The sequence below is a fragment of the Bos indicus x Bos taurus genome, chromosome 8 (genome assembly GCF_003369695.1).
Source record: "Bos indicus x Bos taurus breed Angus x Brahman F1 hybrid chromosome 8, Bos_hybrid_MaternalHap_v2.0, whole genome shotgun sequence".
NCBI lineage: Eukaryota > Metazoa > Chordata > Mammalia > Artiodactyla > Bovidae > Bos > Bos indicus x Bos taurus.
The window spans coordinates 137,323-149,797 of record NC_040083.1 but is presented as its reverse complement, the minus strand read 5'-3'; the positions used below and the strand labels follow the sequence as shown (position 1 = coordinate 149,797).

General features: G+C 39.5%; 1 protein-coding gene across 3 annotated transcripts in view; it reads right to left on the bottom strand.

The window, feature by feature from the left end:
• Window positions 1-12,475, bottom strand: part of MFSD14B (major facilitator superfamily domain containing 14B) — a 118,074-nt gene that overhangs the window by 70,274 nt on the left and 35,325 nt on the right. The gene's annotated exons all lie outside the window — the stretch shown is intronic.

Genomic DNA, 12,475 nt, shown 5'->3' with positions numbered 1-12,475 from the left:
CAGGGAAGACTGGCATGCTGCAGTCCATGGGGTCGCCAAGAGTCGGACACGACTGAGCAACTAAACTAAACTGATATTATTTAAGATAAAGCTTCATTCTGTGGTATCCCTGATTTCTTCATCTTCCCTTATGGAAGATGTCAAGATTATACACTTTCTACTTGGCCTGTCAATGCAAATCACTGGAACTCTGGTAGAAAATCAACTGGGTCTTTAAGAGACTCAGGTTCCAGGACCTGAATATTCTGTCTGAAGACACTAATTAAGGGTTCCTTAGCCATTTGGCCTAAGTCTGAAGTTGCCCTTGTTACTTGAGAGAGGCAGACAGGGAGTCAACACTAAAAAGCTTCAGGGGCAGCATAGATGATTTAAAATGATAGGAGCTGGGGGAGGAACAATAAGGATTAGGTCAAATCTGAAAACACACTTTGATACATAAAGGTGTCAAAATCTAGCTTTCTGTTTCCCTTTTGTTTTAAAACTGCCTATTCTAATTTTCTTCAGTTTATGACTCTGGAGATAAAATCTAAAAGTCCACTGAATTAATGTTCTTTGACTCTGTGACAATGGTTATTACAAGATCAAGTGCTTTATTAGCATTTTGTATTGGAAGTGATACTTACAAAAGACTCTGTAAAATCCCCACTCTTCCCATGCTTTTCATACTTCAAAAGGTAAAAGCATATCTGCATGGTTTAATTAGAATCTAACCATGAGTAAATGATCAAATTCAGATTATGAGACATCTATAAGACAACCAGCCAGGTCTCCTTAGAAATGTCAATGTCATAAAAGACCAAAGTAAAGGTAGGAGACTAGTACAGATTAAAGGAGACAAGTCATGACAACCAAATGGGGGATCCTGGATTAAAAAGGAGATGAGAGGAAAAAATTTGAATATGTAATATATATTAGATAATCATATGGCATTAATGTTACTGCAACTTACGGCTATCAAATGATTTATCAAAAAAGAAGGTACATGTATACTTTTGAAAGCAAATGTCACAAAATTTAATTTTGTTAATTGTTGAGCCTTGATGAAGGGAATGACTATTCATTTTACTCTTCTTCTAATTTTTTATTGTTTTGAAATTTTTCAAAATTTTCAGGCCAAGAACAATTGTTATTAAAAATCCAAATTTGTAAATTTCTAGATTTTTGCAACAACTAATAAGTAGTTTTAAATGCCACTTAAATAAGACATTTGCAAAACAGAAAGCATTTTACAAAATTTTAAAAACAAAAAAGGACCATTTAAGCACCAAACAATTAAAACAAAGGAAGATCTTTATTATAACACAACCTTCAAACCAGGTTTTGAAACAGGAGGGTAGAGGGCACAATCTTTAGAAGAATGACATAGCCTAGGATATATAGAACATAAACTGGTTAGAATCAACTAGGTCTCCTGAGAAACCTATGTGCAGGTCAAGAAGCAACAGTTAGAACCGGACATGTAATGACTGGTTCCAAATTGGGAAATGAGCATGACAAGACCATACATTGTCACCCTGTGTATTTAACTTATATACACAGAGTACACCATGTGAACTACAGGCTGGATGAATCACAAACTGGAATCAAGACTGCAGGGAGAAATATTAACAACCTCAGATATGCAGATGATACCACTCTAATGGCAGAAGCTGAAGAGGAACTAAAGAGTTTCTTGATGGGGGTGAAAGAGGAGAGTGTAAAAGCTGGCTTGAAACTCAACATTAAAAATACTAAGATTAGGCATCCAGTCCCATCACTTCATGGCAAATAGAAGGGGACAGAGTGGAAATAGTGACAGATTTTATTTTCTTGGGTCCCAAAATCACTGTAGATAGTGACTGCAGCCATGAAATTAAAAGACACTTGCTCCCTGGAAAGAAAGCAATGACAAACCTAGACAGCATATTAAAGAGCAGAGACGTCACTTTGCCAACAAAGATCTGTATAGTCAAAGCTATGTTTTCCCAGTAGTCATATAAGGATGTGAGTTGGTCCATAAAGGCTGAGCATCCAAGAATTGATGCTTTCTGGCTGTGACGCTGGAGAAGACTCTTGAGAGTCCCTTGGATGGCAAGGAGACCAAACCAGTCAATCCTAAAGGAAATCAATTGTGAATATTCATGGGAAGGGTTGTGGCTGAAGCTCTAATACTTCGGCCACCTGATGCAAAAAGCTGACTCACTGGAAAAGACCCTGATTCTGGGAAAGAATGAATGCAAAAGGAGAAGGGGCAGCAGAGGATGAGATGCTTAGATAGTATCACTGACTCAATGGAGATGAATCTGAGCCAACTCCAAGAGACAGTGGAAGACAGAAGAGCCTGGCGAGCTATAGTTCATGGGGTTGCAGAGTCGGACATGACTCTGTCTGTCCATCACTAAACTCCTTCTGTAACACAACATTAAGAACCCAAGCTTCATTAAGTCCTGAGCCCAGGTGTGGGATCTCAATTAAAACAGAGGTGGGTTCAAGTCCCATCTGAGTTGTAACTGCACCAACTATAGAGTAGCTTTTCATCCTAGCTCCTTCATCTCTTGCAAGGTAGCCAGAGCAACCATTTAAATGTAAATTGATCCTCTTCTGGACCCTCCCTGGCTCCTACTGCATGGAACCACACATCTGACACATCCAACATGGTCCTACACTCCCTATTTCCTTTGTTATCTGCTATGGTTCTCTACAAGAGGTCTAACAAACTTCATTTTTGTTTACTGTCTACCTCCCCTAGACTGGAAATGTAAATGCCATGAAGGAAATGGATTTTTAAAATCTGTTTTGTTCAGAGATGTACTCCAAATAGTGCAACCCACTATAACAAGCCCTCAACAAAATGCAGGTGAGATGGAAGAAGGAGCTCTTTGGAAAGTAATGGTTTTTCTCTGGTCTCTTACACCACAAAATCTAGAATTTAGAAAAAATGACCCATATTCCTCAAAGACATGGTATGGAGAGTATAAAAAGAACCACATACTACATTAGTATACAGAGTAAAACAAATTTGACCAATACTAGCCAAAAGCAACATGTAGACTTTGGGTTTTGACCAACGGGAAAAACGGAGTCAACTGTGAAGTAAAACTCACATTTTAAACCAAGATAAAAAAAAATTAAACATAATAAATTTTCTCTGCCCTCTGGCCTCCCCTCTCCCCACTGTGGATAGTTTGTCTGCCTTATGCATCAACCAAATCTTTCCCATCAGTAGAAATTTCCCCTCATCCATAAATGGCAATATTCTCCTAAGATAACACCTTAAATATAACATTCTTTCTTGATAAGGGGTCACACGGCTCTCTGATATGGATTGTGAAAGCTGTCAATAATATGATAGTTGATGTATAGCCCCTCTGTCTCAAAAACACTGGATATAACTGTTCTTGACCTCTAAAGAAGTGCAATGATATAACCGTGTATGGACCAAACGATTTTCAGGGTTTTCTGACATGCTCCTCCTGGTTAAAAACCTCATGCTTAGCTCAAACAAAAATTTTCATTTCTTTCTTAGATCAATTTATTTTTCATCAACCCAATCATAGAAATTTGGAAATAGAATAGGTATTAAGTGATACTCAAGACTTATACTCATCGTAATAATGGTACTGAAGACTTCTTTAAGTTCTTAAATCTTAGAGTCACAAACTAATGTATTAAAATTTTAAACAGAAGATATCTGTAATTTGTTTTAAAATCTACAGAATGAAAACAAAAGCAGAAGTAATGGTAAAAATATATTTTAAAAAGTAAATAGCTTATATGCATTTACCAATAATTTCCAAATTATCTACAGTTAAATTACCCACCCCACACTGCAAAGAATCTATTCTCAAAACGTGGATGAATATATGTCAACAAATTGCATAACTATCATTGTAAATCATTCATTTTATCAATCATCATGCACACAGAATTTTTTAAAAAGCAAATAAAAACACCCCAAAACCTTTGAAAACTGCTCACACTAGGAAGCAAAGGAGGGTCACCTTTTTCTCATTTGCAGTTTCTGTGGTTTAGTGTAGTACTCTTTCCCAGGCAAGTTCTATTTATGAAGACCACTGGGATAGAGATCCACGTGGCTACAATGCTAATTAAATATAAAAACAGGCACTCAGTTTGCGGGCATATACCATTAGACAATTATGCTGTGTTTAACACCTTGCAAAAAAAATAGACAACCCGCCTTTTGTTCAAATAGTAAATGTTTATATCTGTCAGTTAAAATTTGTTTAAATTTACATCTCTTCTAAAATGCAAACACTTTCTTTCATCTCCATGTAAACTACCTTAATTATCATTCATCCCTAGCAAATCTTGACAGCCAGGCCTTGATATAGTGGGAATTTTGTGTAGGCAACTATATAGGAGACGGTGGCAAAAATAAATCTGCTTTCTTTCCAATTCTTCCGTAAGTTCTCCGTGTCTAGTATGCTGATGAAAAAAGCAGCACATGCTTCTTTAAATTATGATCTAATTAGAAACGATTTACTAAACTTTTAATTATTTCCAGTTGAGCATGATGTAGCAAAACCTCTCTGGATCAGTTCAATGTCTCCCCTCTCCATTTTCAGTCATCAGTCAGTTCAGTTCAGTCACTCAGTCGTGTCCAACTCATTGTGACCCCATGGACTGCAGCATGCCAGGCTTCCCTGTCCATTACCAACTCCAGGAGCTTGCTCAAACTCATGTCCATTGAGTCGGTGATGCCATCCAACCATCTCATCCTTTGTCATCCCGTCTCCTCCTGCCTTCAATCTTTCCCAACATCAGGGTCTTTTCAAAAGAGTCAGTTCTTTGCATCAGGTGGCCAGTTACTGGAGTTTCAGCTTTAGCATCAGTCCTTCCAAAAAATATTCAGGACTGATTTCCTTTAGGATCAACTGGTTGGATCTCCTCGCAGTCCAAGGGACTCTCAAGAGTCTTCTCCAACACCACAGTTCAAAAGCATCAATTCTTCGGCGCTCAGCTTTCTTTGCAGTCCAGCTCTCACATCCATACATGACTATTGGAAAAACCATAGCTTGACTAGATGGACCTTTGTCAGCAAACTCTGCTTTTTAATATGCTGTCTAGGTTGGTCACCGCTTTTCTCCCAAGGAGCAAGAGTCTTTTAATTTCATGGCTGCAGTCACCATCTGCAGTGATTCTGGAGTCCCCAGAAACAAAGTCTTTCACTGTTTCCCTATCTATTTGCCATGAAATGATGGAACCGGATGCCAGGATCTTAGTTTTCTGAATGTTGAGTTTTAAGCCAACTTAAATCCCTCTGCATTTTGCCCCTTTATAAATCAGTATGGGACATCTTGAGATATTTTGAAGCACAGGATGAAAAGCATGTGATGTCTTTACACATTCACATCTCTCCCACAGATGATGATCCCACCTTGACTCTTAACTCACTACGTGCTCCAAATCTTTCTTGACACTACACTCAACAGTGATCATTCTAAAATACAAATCTCATCCCATTAGTCCTGTGTGTGTATGTGTGTTAGTTGCTTAGTCATGTCCAACTCTTTGTGACCCCACGGACTGTAGCCCGCCAAGCTTCTCTGTCCATGGAATTCTCCAGGCAAGAATACTGGAGTGGACTGCCATTCTCTTTGCCAGAGGAACTTCCCAACCCAGGGATCGATTGAACCCTGGTCTCCTGTCTCACAAGCAGATTCTTTACCATTTCAGCTACAGGGAAGAACTGTAGAAGACTTCAAAAAATGAACTACAGATTGTTCCTATTCCTGTACACTAAACCTTTTAATAGTATGACTGTGCTGTCAATTCCATTAGGTTTATTCCTCCACTTCCTGAGATATGGAGGGGCTTAGCAACTTGATCTAACCAACATATATCAGATAAAGTAACAACACATACCTCTGATGAAGGCCTCCAGAGGCCTTCAGAGAAATCCCATCTAGGCATACAAGGATGGGAGCATATGAGACTCTCCCTATGAGGCCATCTAGATAAACCAAGGGCCTGATACAGGGGCAAGGCCAGCTGAGATCATCCAACTCCAATCAAGCCAGCAGATGACTGAAAAAGTATGAGTAACTCCCTCCACCTCCACCCCTCGCCCCAAAAGAAAAATGCAGTGAAGAACCCCACACTGAGATTAACTGAAACTGCTAATCCAAAGAATACTTGTTTTAAGTCAATAAATTTTAGGGTAGTTCCTTATAAAAAGCAAATACTAATAGGAACTGATATAAACACCACCCCCTTGCCCTCATGATTAAACTCAAGACTGTTTTGAGTCTCCTCTAACTCCCCAATCTCACCCTTAGTCCAAACACAACACAATGAAAAATGTGTGAGATTAAAGAATAACCTCCATCACAAACATCCTTTTTTACTTCTATTTTAAAAAATAGATGGAGTAATCATTATATTTATTATAAGTGTTTGCAGTTACGAGCTTCCCTGGTGGCTCAGATGGTAAAGCGTCTGCCTGCAATGTGGGAGACCCGGGTTCAATCCTTGGGTTGGGAAGATCTCCTGGAGAAGGAAATGGCAACCCAGTCCAGTATTCTTGCCTGGAGAATCCCATGGACGGAGGAGCCTGGTAGGCTGCAGTCCATGGGGTTGCAAAGAGTCGGACACGACTGAACGATTTCACTTTCACTTTTCACTTTTGTGGTTACAAAGAGAAACAAGAATTTCTGAGAAATTATTTTTTGAACACTAAGCTACAAAAAATTAGTTCACATGTGAAGTCAAGTGGGCCTTAGAAAGCATCACTACGAACAAAGCTAGCAGAGGTGATGGAATTCCAGTTGAGCTATTTCAAATCCTGGAAGCTGATGCTGTGAAAGTGCGGAAGTCAATATGCCAGCAAATTTGGAAAACTCAGCAGTGGCCACAGCACTGGAAAAGGTCAGTTTTCATTCCAATCCCAAAGAAAGGCAATGCCAAAGAATGCTCAGACTACCACACAACTGCACTCATCTCACACGCTAGTAAAGTAATGCTCAAAATTCTCCAAGCCAGGCTTCAGCAATATGTGAACCATGAACTTCCTGATGTTCAAGCTGGTTTTAGAAAAGGCAGAGGAACCAGACATCAAATTGCCAACATCCACTGGACCATGGGAAAAGCAAGAGAGTTCCAGAAAAACATCTATTTCTGCTTTATTGACTATGCCAAAGCCTTTGACTGTATGGATCACAATAAACCGTGGAAAATTCTGAAAGAGATGGGAATACCAGACCACCTGACCTGCCTCTTGAGAAATTTGTATACAGGTCAGGAAGCAACAGTTAGAACTGGACATTGAACAACAGACTGGTTCCAAATAGGAAAGGAGTATGTCAAGGCTGTATATTGTCACCCTGCTTATTTAATTTCTATGCAGAGTACATCATGAGAAATGCTAGGCTGGAAGACGCACAAGCTGGAATAAAGATTGCCGGGAGAAGCATCAATAACCTCAGATATGCACATGACACCACTCTTATGGCAGAAAGTGAAGAGGAACTAAAAAGCCTCTTGATGAAAGTGAAAGTGGAGAGTGAAAAAGTCGTCTTAAAGCTCGACATTCAGAAAACGAAGATCGTGGCATGCGGTCCCATCACTTCATGGGAAATAGATGGGGAAACAGTGGAAACAGTGTCAGACTTTATTTTTGGGGGCTCCAAAATCACTGCAGATGGTGATTGCAGCCATGAAATTAAAAGACACTTACTCCTTGGAAGGAAGTTATGATCAACCTAGATAGCATATTCAAAAGCAGAGACATTACTTTGCCAACAAAGGTCCACCTAGTCAAGGCTATGGTTTTTCCTGTGATCATGTATGGATGTGAGAGTTGGGCTGTGAAGAAGGCTGAGCGCTGAAGAATTGATGCTTTTGAACTGTGGTGTTGGAGAAGACTCTTCAGAGTCCCTTGGACTGCAAGGAGATCCAACCAGTCCATTCTGAAGGAGATCAGCCCTGGGATTTCTTTGTAAGTATTGATGCTAAAGCTGAAACTCCAGTACTTTCGCCACCTCATGCCAAGAGTTGACTCATTGGAAAAGACTCTGATGCTGGGAGGGATTGGGGGCAGGAGGAGAAGGGGACGACAGAGGATGAGATGGCTGGATGGCATCACTGACTTGATGGACATGAGTCTCAGTGAACTCCAGGTGTTGGTGATGGACAGGGAGGCCTGGCGTGCTGCGATTCATGGGGTCACAAAGAGTAGGACACGAATGAGCGACTGAACTGAACTGAACTGAACGGTGGTGGGAGCAGGGGAACGAGAGTGACATCTGGACTTGTGAAACAGGCTACAACATGAATGAACCTTGAGGACACTATGTTAAGTGAAATAAACCAGTCACACACACTAAAAAACAAATACCTTATGGTTCCACTTATATGAGGTATCTAGAGTAGCTGAACATAGAAACAAAATGTAGAATGGTGGATGACAGATGGAGTATGGTGAAAGAGGAAATTGTTATTTACTGGGTATAGTTTACTTTGCAAGATGAAAATGTTCTGTTAACAATGCAAATATACTTAATACTACGGAACTGTACACTTAAAATTTAACATCTTAATTGTTTTATGTTATCTATATTTTACCACAATTAAAGAAAGTTTATATGTACATATATATATGCCTGCAATGCGGGAGACTTGGGTTGGATTCCTGGGTCAGGAAGATCCTCTGGAGGAAGAAATGGCAACCCATTCCAGTACTCTTGCCTGGAAAATTCCATGGACGGAGGAGCCTGGTAAATTATAATCTGTGGGGTTGCAAAGGGTTGGACACGACTGAGTGAGTTCACTTACACACACATATATATGCATATGAATATTCAAAATCATGTAAGAGACCCCCAAAGAGCATTATTTTCCTCCTTTGGAGAAGAAGATCTATAAAAGCGGCTGAAACTGAAGGAAAGGGACTCTGTGTTATTAAAGATGATGAGAGGCCCATATAGATTAAGACCTATTTCTTTCAAACATAAACCCCAGATAGAGACATCCAAGAGCAGCCAAAGGTCTAGACTTGTTTTAGAGTTTCCTTTCACACACAGGGTGCTCCAGGGTGCTTTCTACAGGAGTTATTTTTTAACTTAGTGATGATTTTCCTAGGATATTCAAAGTTAACTTGTAAGTAAATCAAAAGCATGGTCCATAGCATTCTGTTTAAAAGACTGTGTATTACTCATTATAGGAAAAGAGTAAGCACTCATTTTTTTATTTTTTAATGTGAGGAATTAAGATTGTATGCTTAAGAAGGAAAACAACTTCAACTCTCAGCTCTGTTAATTAAGCCTACTGTGATTCTCTCCTCAGGAGACATACCTAGAGGATTAACATCACTCTGGCTACACAGGAGTTTGTAAAAAAGTGAAAATGTTTGTCACCCAGTTGTCTTTGACTCTTTGTGACCCATGGACTGTAGCCCGCTAGGTTCCTCCATCCATGGAATTCTCCAGGCAAGAATACTGGAGTGGCTAGCAATTCCCTTCTGCAGGAGATGTTCCCAACCCAGGGATGAAACCTGTGTCTCCTGTACTGCAGGCAGACTCTTTACCTTCTGACCACAGGAGTTTGTAACTAGTCATCAAAACAATACACAATGCAAAACAAGTACTCCCTGGACTTCATTCAAAGCCAGACACAGCAATCAGCCAATGAATCACTGCACATATAATCCTAAAAGTTACCTAATGAGCTTAACACAAAAAGCCAAAATATCAAATACATGAAAGGCATTATTAAGGGAATTAAATACTTGGACTTAGCACTTCTCTTTTATCTTAATGTTTTATATAACAGTAGAGACTAATAAGAGAGTTAAACAGTAGAGACTAATAGTTCAGTTCAGTTGCTTAGTTGTGTCCGACTCTTTGTGACCCCATGCACTGCAGCACACCAGGCTTCCCTGTCCATCACCAACTCCCAGAGTCTACCCAAACCCATGTCTATTGAGTTGGTGATGCCATCCAGCCATCTCATCCTCTGTCGTCCCCTTCTCCTGCCCCCAATCCTTCCCAGCATTAGGGTCTTTTCCAACAAGTCAACTCTTTGCATGAGGTGGCCGAAGTATTGGAGTTTCAGCTTCAACATCAGTCCTTCCAATGAACACCCAGGACTGATCTCCTTTGGGATGGACTGGTTGGATCTCCTTGCAGTCCAAGGGACTCTCAAGAGTCTTCTCCAACACCACAGTTCAAAAGCATAAATTCTTCAGCACTCAGCTTTCTTCACCGTCCAACCTTCACATCCATACATGACTACTGGAAAAACCACAGCCTTGACTAGACAGACCTTTGTTGGCAAAGTAATGTCTCTGCTTTTAAATATGCTATCTAGGTTGGTCATAATTTTCAATACTAAGACAGTTAATTTTTAGGTAGGTTGATAGAGAGTCCAGGGCCCTTGAGGAAGAGGAGGAGGCAACCCTTTTTTACATTCTTTCCCCTTAGGCCTGTGAGCTGCTATGGCAACAATCTATTTGTCTAAGACTAACTCTAACCCCAGAGCTAATGATTATACAACAAAACAATGTACCTATTCAGAAACCTATTTTTCTTCAAAAACCTATGCCCTTGATTATATGGATACAATATATCCCAACCAAAGACATCTTGTTCAGAGACCTGTTCCCCTTGATTAATCTTGTTTTGATGTTATCTCAAGATGTATGTTGAGGGAGAGGAGCCTGGTAAAACTTTCACTGCCTTGAGGTATATATACCTTGAGGTATATATAATATCCCACTAAAGCAGCAAGGGTGGGTATACTCCTATCCCCTTCCAGTGCCTTTCACTGAAAGCTCTTCTCTATTCTTTCACTTTAATAAAATCTCTGCTACACAAAGCTCTGAATGACTGAGGCTACGTCTTTGGTCCCAGAGTGAATTCTTCTCCTTCGGAGACCTTCTCCTTCGAATTCACACACCATTCACCGTAAGCTATCGCTAATGAGTTAATTATCTTTCTGCATTCCTTTTTATGGAATAGACATACATAAAAACCTTACAACTGTTACATGAACATACGAAAGTCATAAAACATTAAAGTAAGGGAATATATTAATTAATATATGTTCTACTTTCCATAGGCAATCACGATGCTAGAAATCCGTCAATATTTTTACACATGTACATTATAGGTAAAAACATTCTTTTACATAAATGGTAACAGAAAATGTATCTTCTTCCTTTTTTATGAATACCTTAACCTATTTTTCCATGTCACTGTATACAAATTCTTGTTCTCTGTAGCTGATAAACTGTATTCCACTGTATGAAAATACCATTATTTTACCCATTCCATGTTGATGGACATCAATGGAGTTTTGTCTTTTTTAATGTTGTTGAAATAATAATTTTTATTTTAAAACATTTTAAAGATAATTTTAAAGATACAGAAACCAGTAGAGTCTTTGTATATCCCTTACGAGTGTCCCCAAATGTTAACATATTAAATAACTATGGTATAATTATTCAAATCTGGAGGCAAACATCACTATGCTACTTTAGCTAATTCATGAATCTTATGTGAATTCACTTTTTCTCCACTAATTTATTTTTCCTAGTTTAGGGTCTAATCAACGATTTCACACTGCATTTTCTCATGTTTCCTTAGACTCATGTTTATGAGTTTAAAACTCTAAACTCATGTTTAGACTCATGAGAACTGGTTCTCATGTTTCCTTAGACTTTTCCAATCTGAGATGATTCCTAAGATTTTTATTTTATATTTTCATGATCTTAACACTTTCAAGAAGTACTGGTATATACTTAGCAGTTATTTTGTAGAATGCCCTTCAATTTGAATTCGTCTAATGTTCTCTCATGATTTGGTTAGTGATAATCACTAAAAATGTTTCAGTTCAGTTCAGTTCAGTCGCTCAGTCGTGTCCTACTCTTTGCGACCCCATGAATTGCAGCACACCAGGCCTCCCTGTCCATCACCAACTCCCGGAGTTCACTCAGACTCATGTCCATCAAGTAAGTGATGCCATCCAGCCATCTCATCCTCTGTCGTCCCCTTCTCCTCCTGCCCCCAATCCCTCCCAGCATCAGAGTCTTTTCCAATGAGTCAACTCTTGGCATGAGGTGGCAAAAGTACTGGAGTTTCAGCTTTAGCATCATTCCTTCCAAAGAAATCCCAGGGCTGATCTCCTTCAGAATGGACTGGTTGGATCTCCTTGCAGTCCAAGGGACTCTCAAGAGTCTTCTCCAGCACCACAGTTCAAAAGCATCAATTCTTTGGCACTCAGCTTTCTTCACAGTCCAACTCTCACATCCATACATGACCACTGGAAAAAACATAGCCTTGACTAGACAGACCTTTGTTGGCAAAGTAATGTCTCTGCTTTTGAATATGCTATCTAGGTTGGTCATAACTTTTCTTCCAAGGAGTAAGCGTCTTTTAATTTCATGGCTGCAGTCACCATCTGCAGTGATTTTGGAGCCCCCCCAAAAAAAGTCTGACACTGTTTCCACTGTTTCCCCATCTATTTGCCATGAAGTGAT